Source organism: Neopelma chrysocephalum, unplaced genomic scaffold, assembly GCF_003984885.1.
Source record: "Neopelma chrysocephalum unplaced genomic scaffold, ASM398488v2 Primary Assembly neopelma1_116, whole genome shotgun sequence".
Classification (NCBI taxonomy): Eukaryota; Metazoa; Chordata; class Aves; order Passeriformes; family Pipridae; genus Neopelma; species Neopelma chrysocephalum.
The window spans coordinates 2,026,515-2,039,794 of record NW_020897778.1 but is presented as its reverse complement, the minus strand read 5'-3'; the positions used below and the strand labels follow the sequence as shown (position 1 = coordinate 2,039,794).

General features: G+C 48.5%; 1 long non-coding RNA gene across 2 annotated transcripts; it reads left to right on the top strand.

Annotated features, from left to right (window-relative positions):
* The first annotated feature begins 626 nt into the window (after positions 1-626).
* LOC113973979 lies at positions 627-11,639 on the top strand. 2 transcript variants are annotated; one of them, XR_003536410.1, is made up of 4 exons: positions 627-777; positions 1,860-1,968; positions 7,782-8,033; positions 11,441-11,639. It is a non-coding gene; the product is annotated as an uncharacterized LOC113973979 (long non-coding RNA). The 2 variants fall into 2 exon arrangements; XR_003536409.1 differs by lacking the exon at positions 627-777 and having other exon boundaries at positions 1,484-1,968.
* The last annotated feature ends 1,641 nt before the right edge of the window (positions 11,640-13,280 follow it).

Below are 13,280 nucleotides of genomic sequence, written 5' to 3'. Positions count from 1 at the left end.
CAGCAGCTGTAGAATTGAAGATTTCCTGCCACTGGTTGGAAAAATAGAGACAAGTTACTCAAGGAGATGGACAAGGTCTTGCTTAAATTCCAAGAGAAAATTGGCTTTTCTGTCTGCTCTTTGCCTGCCTATCATCAGTCTTGAAGGATTCAAACCCTCAGTGAACAGAAGCAGCTTTGCTACAGGTATGAAACAATTTAATCCTCATTATGAAGTGGTTTTTAAGTCGTGGTTTTAGTAATTTTAAAGAAAGGCGAACCTTCTGCCAAAAATAGACTTTTATTGAGGGTTAAATTGGAATTGGCTGTTGACTCATATTAAGCATTTTTTTTCATTGCCTTGAGAAATGAACTGTGATGTTGATACGTGTAAAATAAAAAAGACATCCCCCCCAGCCATTAGATGTTCAAATGGACAGAAGCCAGATCAGTGAGCCAAATTCCAGGGGCTTTTTGACATCAAACTCACGCACAGAGGCTTTTTCCAAGGACAAAATCTAATAAACAAAATTGTCTTTTTTAGCTCATGTGCTTTTTCTTGAATTTTGTAAAGAGACAAAGTGATTGAGTGACAGAAACCTTAATTCTTTGCAATTTTTTTTTTTAATTTCTGGGGAACTTAAAAAAATCTAGCCTGAAAGAGCAAGAAATTGCTGTGACCCTTGTGGGTAACTGAGGTTCTTCCTCCTTCAGAAAAAAAACCAAAAAGCAGCTTTTGGGTTCTTGTTCCAAATAGTAAATGCTGAATGACCTAAGAAAATCTGAATGAGTGTCTGAGGTTTGCTGTTATTAGTTTTAGTTTCTCCAATTCTAAAACTAAAAATTGAATATATACTGAATTATTTAGAAAACTAATTAATGTTTCTGGTTTTCTGTGATTCATTGAAAACCTGTTGTCACTGAAACTTCACATTTCGTGCAGTTTGAGTGCCATTATTTTAATGTTATGCTGAATGTGGGAAACACCTTTGACATTTAACATCATGTCAGACTTCTGGGATGCCAAAATATTTTGTAATACTTTAAGTATCTGTCTCTTTACAGTGCCATCAGTACTGGTTATTTAGATTCCTCCTTTTTATGCAAGAATGTAAAATACTGATTTAGTTTAGTTTTTAAATATGCTTACAGAACTCTTTGGGTTTATGAGCACTGAAAACCCCCCAAAATATTTGGGTTTTTTTACCCTCCAACGTGATATTAATAAACAGGCAGAGGGGGAAAGTCACTCAAAGAAACCTTGTACCCTGGGACCAAGATTCAAATAACATTTAGGGGACAAAAAGACACGAAGGCAAAATATCTGGTGTGTATATAAGCAGGGTGGGTGGCTAAACTCCCCTCACATAATTGAGATGCTGAACAAGCAGCAGGAAGAGTTACTTAAGCCTTTGGTTCTAAAATAGCAATGCTCTGAGCAAAGCCAGGCATTTGTAGGGCTTTGGAACAGAGAGCTCTAACCCACAGGAAACAGCCACTGCTTTATTTAATCAATCCTAAATTTGAAAGCTGTCAGTCGCTCTGTGTGCCTAAGGTAGCTTTGTCATTTTTCATTTAGTTCTAATTTGCATCCCCATGTTCTGCCCCAAATCTTGAGAGGGGGAAAATAATCAGAATAGTGATGAAACATACATTTTTCATTTCACTTTATTGAAGTTCCTTATTTTTATTGAGTTAGGATTCTTTTGACAGGGGTGGTTGGCTGCACATCTCTGCTGGTTTAATGGCCAGCCCAGTTCATCAAAGCTAACGAGCTTTAACAAAAATAAATATCAAATGCAAGTCAAGGTTAAAAGTGGTGCCTTAAGTCAAGTTTTTCTGCTTGATGGTTTAAATCCTGGTTGGAATTGGTGACTGAAGAGTGATAAAGTGAACAGACCGGTTGCACTGACGGACAGGGGTTTGAAGAGTGGTTGGCTCAGGACACATGGATGGAGCTCCATATCAGCTGCTGTCATTAAATGGAGAGGTAGGTCAAGTTTTTGTTTTTTGGGGGGTTTATTTTCCTTTTTTTTTAGGGAGCTAATGGGTGTCTGATAAACAATTGATTTCTGTTATGCAGACAGTTGAAGGCAGCTGCTGATCATGTCAAGTTCCTGTTAACACTTAATAATTATTCATTTTGGGGAAGAAATAGCCTGTTGCCCATGAACTACAATTTACTAACAGTGCATTACAGTCACAGGAATATTTTTTCTGTTGTGACTAGGAAGCAACATCGCAAACCTTGTACATTGTGTAATAGGGAAGACTGAATACTAAAGGTACTAAATCAAGTAATGCAGTTGTACAAAATTAGTATAAATTCAGGAGGCAAATATTCTGATGGAACAGGATTTCTGGGGTATTAAAAACCTAATCCACTGAAATTGGGAATTGCTAAACCTGTGGGTTTAAGACTCTGGGAAACTGTAAGACATGGCAGGAGAGTTGGACATGTGACCTGGGACCGAGGGATGCACAGTCTGTAATAGTATCTCAGCACCAGAGTATTGATTAGGGCTCATTTTGTACCCAGTGTGAGGTTTTGCAGTTCAGGGAAGGGAAATAACATGGCAAAGCTGGCAGGAGAGTTCCCAGCCCTGCCTCAGCCTGTTGGTCTCCTCCCTGAAGACAATTCAAAACTATTGATTTGTTTCTACTTTCATTGAAATAACTGTTTTGAGAAGAGCTTTGGAAGTCTGGGTGAAATACAGAAATAAAGTGTCTGTCCCCTTGGATAAAACCAAGATGGATAAACCCTTGTTTGTTCCAAGGAAGGGACAATTGGTGGCAATCCAGTGAGGGGCTCTGTCACAGCAGGGCTTTGCTCCCTGAGAATTTCATCCTTCTGAGTAGACACAGGTGCTTGCTTGGCCTTTCCAGATGCTGTGAAAGTGAGTATTTAGCAGATATTTTGGGGTGCAAAGCTGCAGTGTTGGTGCTTTCAAGCCTGGACTGCTGCATAGTGTGTCTGGACAAGGGAGGTGGGGGGTGTGGGAAGCAAATCCTGGAGGGAATCACAGAATCACAGAATGGTTTGGGTTGGAAGGGACCTTAAAGATCATCTCATTCCACCCCCTGCCATGGCCAGGGACACCTTCCACTATCCCAGGTTGCTCAGAGCTCCATCCAACCTGGCCTTGGACGTTTCCAGGGATGGGGCAGCCACAGCTTCTCTGGGCAACCTGTGCCAGGGCCTCACCACAGTGCAGTCTCTGGAGCAGTTAGCAGGGCTGGGCACCTCTCAGTGCTGAGGCTGGATTTCTGAAAGAAAGGTTTTGTTTGCTCTGAAATAATGTGAAAGCCACAAGGGGCATGAAAAATGCATCAACTCCTGTGCTGGGCTGGCTCGTCCCGGTGGCTGCCACGTGTGGCTGCTCTGCCACCCCAGCGCTGGAGACCTTGGGGAACATATTGTACACTTGTAATGGATGTGAGCAACCTCAAAAACTCTGGCTGTGGCCTTCCCGAGGCCTGCAGTGCCTCTTCATCATGTCATGTAATCAAAGGTATTAATAATCTGCAAAGCCTCTGTGCAGAGGGGTTTCTCCCCATCCATCCAGCCTGGCAGGTGCTCTGTCTCGATTATGCCTCAGCTCTGTTGTATCTGTCATGTTCCTGGGCTGAGTGACAGAGCAGGAAGGTGCCTCTGGTTGGGAGCGTTTCCTGCCTGCCTAATGGGGGTATAATTAATGGATGCAGCCAGTCAGCCGAGCAGAGGCACGAGCCCAGGAGAGATGGTCGGCTGAGAGATGTCTCAGCCAACCAACCGTGCCTTGTTACACACCCTGTTTCAATGGTGGTGTTGCATATTTACTTACATTCCAAGGCATTGCTACTTTTCTTTATTTAATTAATTTATCGCAGCGAGCCCTTTCACTGCCTCTGCACCTTTTCATTGCCAAACGCTTGGTTGAACCAACGTGGTGTCTCAGGTGAAGAGGAATGTGGTGCATGGCCAGGCAGGGTCTGGGTTCTTGGTTTATCACTGGGGATTGCTGGATGTGATGCCTCTGACCAAGGAGGTCTCCTGGACCTGTGACCCTGTCTGTCACTTGTCTTGTTGCAGTATTCTCTCAGTGAGCTGCGTGTGCTCCGAATGGGCTGTCAGCAGAATCACAAAAATGTGACTATTCTAAGTGTTTGTTTAGCTCTCATCCTGCTTCCCCCAAATTTTCCTTTAGGGAGGAGATGTGTCTCTCAAATGCCTGCTGTGAGGGGGAGCACTGAAGGATGGTGAGGTTGAGTTGTCCTGCCTGTTTGTTCACTGGGTGTTTAACCCAGCCACCATCATCACCAGAGCACAGGGAGAGCCTCGCTCTTCATCCAAGAAGGGCTTCATTACCTTCTGTGTTTTTCAGGATGAGCTGCCCTCTCTTGCTCCTGGCACATCTCAACTGGACTCTTGAGGTGCCACTTAGTGCTGGAGCCAAATGCTGGGCCCTTTGGGATGTTGTTACAAAGGAAAGTGAAAATGCTGTGGCATGGTGTCAGTGCTGCTCCTGCCATTAACCGGTTTAATGAGCCTCTCAAATTGTTTTGGGGAGGAGCACAGTCTCCTGCTCGACCTTACTGTCCCTGTTTGCTGTCTGGTCACATGGCTCAGCTGACAGAGCAGTGGTGCTGCTGGGAACATCAGCACTGGGGTCTCTCCCTTCCCGAGGGGAAAACAGCAGGATGCAGCTCAGCCTCGTGGTGCCTGCACACAAAGGTTTTGGAGACAGAGCTCCTGGAGCCCAGTGTGGGGGGAGCAGCCACAAAGCTGTCTGCCTTAGTGACGAGGGTTTTCCTTTGCTCAGTCGATGAGTGCTGAGGTCCTGTGAGCTCCTGCAGGTCTCTGGGTCCACACCCTGCTCAGGTGAGCCCAGTGTTCAATCTCCTCCCCCCTGAGCTGTGCTGGCCGTGCTGCCGCCCACTCGCATTTCCAATTTCACACCGACACGCTCTTGACGTTTACAAACGAACTCTCCTGTGTCGATCCACTTGAAAGCAACCAAATACGCTCTGGAGAAATACTTTTCTCCTCTGTCTCCTGTTGCTGTGGCAATCTCGGCTGCTGCTGAGCAGAACGAGCGGGAGAAGCCGCTGCCAGTGCAGGAGCATTCCTGCCTTCCCGCATGGTCAGTGCTGTGAAGGGCATCCAGTGCCTGCTGCTGCCTGTCTCAGCAGTGATTTTACTCCTATAGTGGTTTTGAAATGCAAATCTCAAAGGTTTCTACGGAGAGAAGTAAATGAGAGCAAACTTGATGACTCAGTTGGGGCTTGGGAGAGCAAATATCTGCCACAGACTGAGAGCTGGGTCTGCAATCCAGCTAGAAATGCTTTCCTCAACTTAGCTTGTACTCTGGGCTTGAGGGCAATTTAACCTTCCTTAAGGTTTTACTCTAGAATTTCAGCTACATCAGAACTTCACCTCTGGGTACATCACCTCTTCTTCAGCGTTACCCTCTTGTCCCTCCTCCATCCCGGCTCCATCCAGAGCAGTGACCTGATGATTTCTGGATAACGAGTTACTGCTCATCAGCTGCGTTTGGTAGTTGGGTATGAGAAGCTCATTGCAAATCCCAAGTTAGCATGTGTTAGCATGAACCATTGGAAGAGAGCACGTTCTCCTTTGCAGTAGGTGGAGATCACGGGGATGTTCTGGTAATCAGCTCTGTCTGTGATGGGCTGACAGATGGCAGCTCCCTGGGGATAATGAGTCATTTGCTCGTGCGGGATGTTGAGCGTGGAATGGCAGTGTCCCCGTGCAGATTCGAGATGAAGCTCAGAGAGGACCCGAGGCCCCTGGAAAGGAGGATCTCTCCCTCCGAGGTGGAACTCATTAGCTGGAGATAATCAAGTCCATCCTGCCAGGTATCCTGGGCTTTCTGCCTGCCAGCTTTGGCTTTCCCAGGGCATCACAAAAGAAGGAAGAGAAGCTGTCTGACATCTGTGGGCTCTGATCTGCTGTGAAAGATTCCTGCCCGCAGTTTGGGGAGAGGGGGAATGTATTAAAAACCTCAAAGCAAACGCCTGTAGGTCTGGTCAGTTGTGAGCATTGGAGCGAGGAGCAAGTCCCTCAGCCGAGTTTTCTCCTTGGGAAGGGCTGAGCTGCTGGGAGTGAGCAGCAGCAGAGTGATGTGGCTCTGCTGGCTGCTGTCACAGGCGAGCTGAGCACCCTCTGTGCTGCCTGCAGGCTGTTCTGTGAGGAGGAGACGTGGCAGAGGTGGTGTTTGCAGACAGCAGCGCTCTCCCGGAGCCCCTCAAGCCCCGGGAGTGAGGGTAGAAGCCAAGCAACTCCTGTGACTTTTTTTTTTTTTTGGAAGGCTTTTCTCTGATATCCTCTCAGAATCCTCCTCTCCAAAGGCAGCTGTCTCAGCAGGGAGGCTGAAGCACGGGCAGACGTGGTGCTGGCAGGGTGGGGGTGATCAATGAGTGGAACCCCCCTCCCTTCCTCTAGACTTAAAGTGGGGGGAGAAAGGCGTCTGTACCAAGGATTTGACAGGCTTGTTCCTGGCAGATAAGTTGCTTTTATCGAGTGGCTTGACATGTAATTCCACACAGCATGTACATGTTTGTCTAATATTTACCTAGAGGAAGAGATTTTCTATCCATCCTAAAAAATTAACCTTGTGTAATGGTGCATTTCCTCGGTGAAAATGAGTGTGGAGGTCTGTCAAAATGTCAGGCTTGCCTGGAACGAGGGTCCTGCAGAAGACAAGTGGCATTAGTGTGTTTGAAGATGTTTCATTTAGAAGTAATGAAGTCCCCAGGCTTTTGGAGACCCTGTTAATTGGACTGTGGAGGTTACAAAGCCCAGGAGGGAAATGCTATTCAGAGCTGGGCAGACAGAGACACTCGCAGAGGGAGAGGGTCAGATACAGGTTATTTCTACTGTAAAATGACATCAGAAGGATGTGCAGAGTTGTTCTGAAATTACAGTCCTCCGCCTGAATCATTTTAGGGAACTCAGTTCTATACAGTAAGACATGGAGGTTTGATTCTAGGGGAGAAAGGGGCTTGGGTCTGAGTTTTAGTTTGAAAGGAGTTCAAGGAAAGAAACACAGCCCTCCTCTGCTCTGTGAATCATCAGGCAGGTTTGCAGGACCATAGAAATGAGTAATAATAATAAAGAAAAAGTCAGGAGACTTCTTGAAGCTTCCAGATTTGTAAGGCTGCAAGTCAGCACACTGTGTCTCCTCTCTGAGAAAAACCTCTTGCTAAGAAAGGGCCTCCTCACAGAACCTGAAACTGGTTCCTTTACAAGATATATATTTTTTAATTGTAGGGACAGGGTGTTTGAATGGAGATGTGTTTTTTGCCTGAGACACTGGGCAGGGAGTTGCTCTTGAGAGCTTCATTTGGGTATTAAAATATTTTTTCAGATAATGCTGTTTTTCTCCTGAAGGTTCCCAAGCTTTTACAAGAGTGGAGTAATTACCTTGTTTATGAGGAAACTGAGGCAGGGGACCTGTGGTGGCTGCAGCCCACACTCAGCAGCACTGGCAGATTCTTGCTGCTTGCCCCAACTTCCCAATAACCGAACACAACAACATCTGTTAATTGCCCTTTTTTTGCAAAATCCGCTTATTTTATAAACACCAACACCAGGGACTAGGAGGGTGAGTCGATGTTGCTCATGTTGAGACTTGGCCTTATAAATCCAGGTTGTTTGCTGAAGACCTGCTGCTGGTGTCAGTGGTCAGTATAAAGAGTGTTTAGGTTTTGCTCTCTCATGGCAGGAGCTTTCAGTTGATGTTGGGGATGTTGTTTTGGCCTTGGACACCGTCTCCTAACAAATCCTTTGTCCTTCTCCAGGGAAGCTTTCAAACTCACCACTGAGGCTCTGAAGCAGCTTTAAATGAAAGGTGTTGTGCTTCTGAAGTGCCCTGCCCAAGAGCTCTCCAGCAATCCAAACAGCCAGCAGACAAAGCCATTAAACCTGAAGTGCCCGTGCATGATTACCTGGCAGAGAGCTGCAGGAGAGGGTTTGCAGCTGAGTCCCACAGGAACAGGCTTTGTCTGAAAAACCACCCCCGGCAGGTGCAGACTCGGTTGGAAAAAGCCAAGGTGGGTCTTGTTGATTCACCAGGGTGGGTGGTTTAGTCCTTCAGTTCAGTGGAGAGCAAAGCAAGTGGGAACAAGCAGAAACGAGATTAGAGGGGTGGGAGGGAAATGTTTGCAATGGGCCTCTGTGCTTTCCCCCTGTGCTCAGGCACCGTCTCCCTGCGTGGTGGAACTGAGCCACTCGAATTTCCAGCTTGTGTGACTAACGGCCTTGGTGTCCTACACCCTGAGAGCAGATACACGGCCTTGAGAAGTCAGATCTGATCTCTTCAGTCTCATTTGCAGAGTGAAACCCCACGAGTGTGACTCCTGTACTGACTCCAGGCTCCTTCACCTCCTGGCATCGCTTCCATTCGGAACACGTAGCTTCATTTTCCCTCTCCTTGCTGCACCAGCTGGAGCAGCTCCTTCCAGGGTGGGGAGTCTCATGTGCACGCACTGCTGAGCGAGGAGAGTGCTTGGAGATGAATGTGCACTTCCCTCCTGTGGCTTAGAAGGCTATATCTATATTTTTAGGGATTTTTTTATTGAGGTACGAAAGGAAGATTATGGCACTTGATGATTTAATCAACATAATCTCTAGATAAAACATGCTTATGTTATACTACTGGGAGATATTAATTTATGCTGGTTTGCTTCTCCTAAGGTAAATTAAATCATTAGTTTTAAGACTGCATTAGCTGCACATGTGCCCTGCCTCTTAAAAAGGCAGTTCAGGAGTTCTTAAAAGCTTCTTGGCTTGGCATTTCTTGGGAGCCGTCAAATCCCTTTGGTGCAGGTGTCAGGAGAAGTGGAATTGAGATGCAGCACTTAAAGGTGCAGCCACCAGCTCTGTGCTGACATGGGACCTACTCCTGCCCTGTGCCCCCTCCTTCACCCAGGAGTAGTATTTTACCAGCTCATGAATTCAGTGAGAAGGGTTGGCCCCCGGTCTGGGGGACCTGAAATTGCTCCTTGGATCAAACCAGTACCTTGGGCACCTTCTGTCTTTGATGGGGAGCTGAGCTGTTCAGTGTGTGTTGGAGCCAAGTGGTTGGTGTCCACACCCATCTCCCACTGGAGAGAGCACCAGCACATCCAGGATGTGCAAGTGTCCAAGGCCAGGTTGGATGGTGCTCTGAGCAACCTGGTCTCAGTGGAAGGGGGTGGAATTAGATGATCCTTAAGGTCCCTCTCAACCCAAATCATTCTGGGATTCTGTGATGATGTGTTGACTTGAAAACACACCTGAGCAGAGCCATGGCCCAGGTGTTGGGTGACCTTGGAAGTGCCATCAGCACCTCTGAACTGGCTGAAAATTCCCCAGAATGTATCAGTGAAGCTCTGTGAGTGCCCAAGACGAATTAAAAGCAAAATATATTCACCAAGGTGGGTGGAAGATGTTACAGCTCTTTCATACAGGCAGGGAGATTGAGGCACGTTCTGCCTCTGGTCGTGGAGGGCAGGAGCAGAGTGTAGGAGTAAAATCTGGATGCTTGAGGCCAGTGCCCCCTCCTGGAGTCAATGGATTTGGAGCAGAGGTGCTGAGCTGAGCCAGCACGACTTCTCCTCTGCAGTTCCTCTCAGGAATACCTGGTGTGGAGACGTCGGCTCCAGGTGTGGAGGTGCCCTGTCTGCTTGGGTGGCCAGCGGCTCTGGAGAGGGGACCAGGCCCTGCTGCTGAGACAGATGGGGATGGTTCTCTTCCACCCAGGGGGAGCAGAACTGACAGAGGCCCTCACAGCAATTTCAGGGCTATTAAGGATGTGATAATGAGCTTTGCCTGCATCATTTTTCAGCACTTCACTCCCCCGCCCCCAGCTCAGCCCATGCATTAACACCTCCATCCCAGGAGGACAGCAAACACTCCACTGCAGCTCTAACTCCATTTATCATGGATCTGGTCATCAGCAGGGCTGGTGCAGGTGGAGGGGGTGAGGAGAGAAAGGTTGCTCAGCTCTCCATCAACAGTGAGCAGGTGCTGAAGGTACAGGTTTGATCAAAGGAGCAATTGCTGGGCACCCAGACCCGGGGCAAAACCTTCTCACTGAATTCATGAGCTGGTAAAATAATACTGCTGGGTAAAGGAGGAGGCAGAAAGTAGAACTTGCTGCTGCAGGATGCTCTCAGCCCTCTCTGGGTTCTGTGCTTGTGGAGGATCTTGTGTGGGATGGTCTCAATGCACCCAGAAAGGGCCACATCCATATGCTGTTTGCCATGCTTTCCTGGTGCTATTTTCCCTGGAACAGTCAGTCCTTTGGGCTGATTCTGCACGGCACATCCACGGATGGTGGAATCTTCCCCCGCTTTGCCTCTCTGGATCCCGGGGCCATCTGCTCCTGGCTGGGGTGGGTGTGCTGGGGGCTGCTCCAAATGTGGGGCTTTGGCTGTGGCACAGCCAGGGGACCTGTTCCCTATGGGACAGAGCCAGCTTGCTCCTGGGGGAAACTCCTGACTGCTCCTGTGAGTGGGTTAATATCTCCACAGGGGGCAGGACAGGGATGAATTCATGAGGTGAAGGGTGGGAAGCAGGGGTGGAGGTGCCCTGAAGCAGCTCTTTCTTGTGTAGCTCTTCCCATTGTGCTGCTGGATGGTGGTGCCTGTGCAGAAAACAAGTTCTTGCTTCATGATTTCATTTTTCCTATTTGAATATTCAGAGGCCCTTTTTCTGCTTGAATATTTAGAGGCGAGTGTCTCTTTCTCTGTGTAGTGCTTTCGCAGTTGATCTATAGTGTGATGCTCTGGCACTGGGATTAAATGTTAATGCAGGACTGATACAGTCTGTTCTGAACTGGGCACCTCCTGGAGGTCTGTAGGCATTTAGGGAATGAAATCAGGTAATATGTCCCTTTTCCACCTGTAGGTGTGCCTGTTGGGGAGTTCAGACTCTTCTCCATCCCCACCTGGCCGCAGGCACCCTAGAGAGGCTTCCCTGGCGCTGAGCTCTTGACCTTCAGCTTGCTCTGATGGAGGCCCCTCTGTTCCTGTGTGATTGTGTCCAGCTCCTCGGGGGCTTAGTTCTGGGGCTGTGCCTTTCCCCTGGGTGATGCCCAGGCAGGGAATGCCTCGCACAAGGTAGAGATCCCCTCCCTGCTGCCACATGGGCGGCTGTCTTACCAGGAGAGGAGATGGAAAGATCCCCAACTGGTACCTGTCACTTCTGACTGCAAACATCAAGGATGTGTCACTGACAGAGCAAAAGGGGAGCAATGTTATTTTTGGCTGGATCAGGCTGTTTTCTCTCTCTAAGTACCACAGACTGACAGGAGGTGCTGCTGAACGCTCGTTCTCTTTTACCTTTGCCTTGGTGCACAAGGGGAAAAAGTACTTTTAAAATTATAATGGAAGTATTTGTAGTCTTTCATACCAGAGACCTGGCAACAAAAGTGATATGCAAAATGTGTTTTGACCTGGTTTAATATCTCTTTCAGGCTGCTGATGCCTGTCCTGCATCTCCCTACCAGCCATCCAAGGTTTGTCCCGCAGCCACAGAGGATCAGACAGATCAGTGTTTGGGAGCAGGGACTTTGCTGCCACAGAGATCTCCACACTCCAGTCCTTGGTCTGCAGCCTGGGAGAGAGCCAAAGCAGGTGGGTTTGAAAGACAGAGCAGGAGAGGTGGGAATCCCTTGCTCCCAGGAGAGCACGCACGTTGCAAGCAGCACTGGGAGATGCCAGACCCAACAGATGCTGAGCCATCCCCCGTTTCTCCATCCATGCATCTTCCTAACACAGAGAGATCAAACCAAAGACAGCAGGATTATTTATTGAGGTGTTTGTTTGAAGTTGAATGGACAGGAATCACATTTCAAAACAGTAAAGAAAGGGCTTTTTAGCTCTTTTCCATTCTACAAAATAGCAGCGGCATCGCGGCGGGGATGTCAGGGCGAATCTGTTTCACTGACAACAAGATTGTTCTGTCTAGACGGGGAAGCGCCGCTGAACCGAGGGAGGCTGCGGAATAATTTAAAGCCAAAATACTTTACAGACATTAAATTTACAAATAAAAACTGGCTTTGACACAGACGATGCCTGATGGATAGTTTGTGTGCCGGTGGGATGGCGGCTGGCTTTGACGCAGAGCTCGGTGGCAGATGCCACTTGGGGTGACCTGGTGCCTGCTGACCTGTCACCTTTCCCAGACAGGTTCTTCCACCAGAGTGGGTCCATCGAGGCGTCTGGGTGCCTCGTGGAGCTCAGTGTGTGGGGTTCTCTGCAGCATCTTGGATTCTGCAGTTCCCAGGCAGCTGCCCAGGCCTCCCTGTCCCCGCTGTGCTGCCTGACCAGTGTCAAGGGATGCCGGAGCAGAAGGGGTTGTGTGGGAGGAAGATGAGCCTTGCACTCCCCATCTGCCTGGAGGGGCTGGCAGCCAGGGCTGTCTGAGGCACAGGGATGTGGTGGTGAGGTTGCAGCCCAGCCAGCATAAGGAATTTACTTTCTTCTGGCAGAAAAAGAAAGATGAAATATTAAAAGCGTGGCTCAAAGGCTGCTATATATATGTTTGGGTTTTTTTTTTCTTCTGCTCTGCAGTGCTTTGGTGTGTTGCTCCAGCAGCTGGTCAGAGCAGGAGAATGCCAGCCTTCTGGAGAGAGCAGGGAGTGGGGCTGAAGAAAAGGGAGGAAGAGGAGGCATGACTCAGGTGGGCTGACCTTGGGGCTCAGGGTGAATGCTGACACAGCCTTTAGGACTTATGCTTTAGTTTTCTGCTCAATGTCAGGAACTAAAAACACCTTTTCTTGTCTCTATCTCTTCAGGGGAGGGCAGTGCCCCTCTGAATCAGGAGGACACCTCTGCATTGACCAGTGTCCTTGGATGAGGGAGGATTCAGGTCGGGAAGGACAGAGGGCTCAGCCAAGGCATCAGTCAGCTCACCCTGGAGAAGTCCTGCTGGCTCCCAACTTGCCATTTCTGCCATCCTGGTGAGTCCAAGAGTCCCTGAAGACTTTCTCAAGTGGTGATGGTGGAGGTTTCTCCCAGGTTTAAGCTATTCCATTTGCTTCTGCTGATGAACTTGGGGGCTGGCTGTCGAGGGAGAGCATTGCTGTTGGGCAGCAGGGCAGGCTGACAGAGCTGTGCTGTGTCCTAGACTCTGGTGTGTGTTAAATTTGAGGCTTCCTGGTTTTTTTTTCCCAAGCAGTCCCCAGCCTTTGTGTCCCTTGGTGCAGCTATTCAGCTGCTGGGTGGGCAGCAGGAGCCAGCATCCCAACGGAGCACATTCCCAGGGAGTGCAGGAGGAGATAACTGCAGGGAAGGAGAGCTGAGAGCTGGTTG